Source organism: Octopus bimaculoides, chromosome 3 (assembly GCF_001194135.2).
Source record: "Octopus bimaculoides isolate UCB-OBI-ISO-001 chromosome 3, ASM119413v2, whole genome shotgun sequence".
Classification (NCBI taxonomy): Eukaryota; Metazoa; Mollusca; class Cephalopoda; order Octopoda; family Octopodidae; genus Octopus; species Octopus bimaculoides.
The window spans coordinates 3686112-3688257 of record NC_068983.1 but is presented as its reverse complement, the minus strand read 5'-3'; the positions used below and the strand labels follow the sequence as shown (position 1 = coordinate 3688257).

General features: G+C 36.8%; 2 protein-coding genes across 8 annotated transcripts in view; one reads left to right on the top strand and one right to left on the bottom strand.

The window, feature by feature from the left end:
- The window catches only part of LOC106883744 (zinc finger protein Pegasus), a 103549-nt gene that overhangs the window by 9573 nt on the left and 91830 nt on the right, over positions 1–2146 (bottom strand). Inside the window, exon 1 of one of the 5 annotated variants that reach the window (XM_014923693.2) lies at positions 2083–2146. The exons of 2 other annotated variants lie outside the window; for them this stretch is intronic. The gene's annotated coding sequence lies outside the window, so the exon portion shown is untranslated. Of the gene's footprint in view, positions 1–1351 lie in introns of all 5 variants that reach the window. 2 more of the 5 variants (XM_052965980.1, XM_014923692.2) reach the window with 2 other exon arrangements.
- Positions 576–2146, top strand: part of LOC106875516 (uncharacterized protein RP689) — a 33609-nt gene continuing 32038 nt past the window's right edge. The window contains exon 1 of one of the 3 annotated variants that reach the window (XM_014923697.2): positions 576–761. The gene's annotated coding sequence lies outside the window, so the exon portion shown is untranslated. The other 2 variants (XM_052965983.1, XM_014923698.2) reach the window with 2 other exon arrangements.

The window sequence follows — 2146 nt, the reverse complement described above, 5'->3', positions numbered from 1 at the left end:
TTGTTTCAGTCATTTGACTGCGGCCATGCTGGAGCACGGCCTTTAGTCGAACAGATCGAGCCTACGACTTTTTTTTACAAATAACGAAAAAAACAAACAGGGAAACGAGACATGCAACATAAAGAGTATACCCCTTCTTCAGTTGTCCCTGTTTCATCTACTCCGCGTTTCAAAGGCAAGGACAATACGCGACTTCGTTGGAACAGTCCTTCCCGCAAAGCAAATTAAATAAAATTTGGGATTTTTTGTGGTGGGTGAAAGTGTTAACAAGAACAGGACAGTGAGAACAAGACGGTAAAAACAAACGGTGAGGGCTGTTTAGCCAAGACAATGGAAAAATAATTATGAACTCAAAGAGAACGAGCCAAGAGAGGAGACAGGCGAGGCCTTTTCTTTAGTTAGGAAATGGACAGAAAGATAGATCCCCTTTCGTCACATGTCAGCGACGAGAGACTCAAGGAGGAAGAGTGAGAGAGAGAAAGAGAGGGAACGGTGAAGGGGAGAGGAGAAGAATAGGGAAAGAGTGGGAGAGAAAAACAGAAAGTATTTATATATATATATATATATATATATCATTATATGATAACATAGACATATACACATACATATATATATAAACACACACAGCCACATATGCAAATGTATAAATACATACAGCTATATATATCTTTATACAAATGCATGTATGTACACATACGCAGAAGTATGTGTGTGTGTGGAGGGGATATGGATGCATGTTTACATGTACGTGTATCAATTAGGTATGTATTGTATTCAAGTCAATCATTAATATACCGTATTATAATATACATCGTCTGTGGATCTGAATAACTTAAATCTAACAATACAAGTGCGAGTGAGAGAGAGAGGGAGAGTTTTAAGATGTTGTGTGAAAACATTTTCTCCGGTGAAAGATTTCGTCTGTGAAAAACTGGTGCAAGAAATGAGAGAAGAAAGTAGCATCTGGATATATAGAAACGACAGCTCAGACAGAAACGACTTACAGAATCGATCTAATAAAGTTAAGTTTATTTCGTTCTCTTTCTCTGTTTCTACTTTGTTGTTTTAATTGGAGTTCAGGTGTCGATCGATTAGGTCTACGATCAGAGACATCTCACTCATGGCCATTCCGACTTTTTAGGAGTTTGTTAATGAGCATTGGGACTAGCTAATGTGTGCTTTTGTTATGTTTTTCAAGACGAGAGAATGTGATTTGAGGAATATTTGGCTGCTATTTCTAACAGATCCAGTGATAGTCTGTCTTCAATGCAAGATGTTTTATACGGATGGTTTATTTAGAGACTGCATGTATGTATATTTAGAAACGTGTGTCAAATTTTTTCATAATCACCGTCGTCCTCATCATCATCAGTATCACAACCATCACCACAACCACCATCATCATTACCACCACCACCACCTTGTTTTATTCTGGAACTGTGCGCGCGCGCACACAATCGATCCTTTATTTATTTTTGGTACAAAGACGATAAATGTGCGAGAGTTTACGAACGCAACTATCGATTTTCTTTTTTTTTTTTTGTTATGAAAAATTGATTTCGATTAGAGTCCTTTTTTTCTGTAGATATGTAGCAGGTGGGTGTTGTTTATATATTTGACTGAGTTGAGTTGACAGAATGTAAAGATAAAATATTGATTTGAAGATAGAAATTTGTTTTCCGTTTTTTACTTACTGGTGGTTGCTCAAATATATCGAGTGAGGTTGGTAGCATTTTCTTTCTTTTCTAGTACTTTATTATTATTTGAAAGTTGACAAGTATTTTTGCCACAAACTTCTGCAAAAGTGTAAGGACTTGTGCGGCGTTGGGTAAAAGTCTTCCCTTTCTGTCCCTTCGAATTGAGTTTTTGAGCAGAACTTTATTCCCAACTAGCAGAAATACCCAGCGTTGCCCGGGTTAAAGAGACTAATGAAATCTAAAAACGCCGTCTAGACTACGCATCATCTTTATATATAGAGATGTATATACACACACGCACCCAAACACACGTATATATATGTATATCAATATAAATATATGAAAGTCAATGAAGTTTCGTAAAAGAAGGTGATCATGTACATACTTTCTTGCTGTTGTGATTATAACACCTCGTTGTAAACTATGTTCCTTGTTTTCCCTTGTGGAGC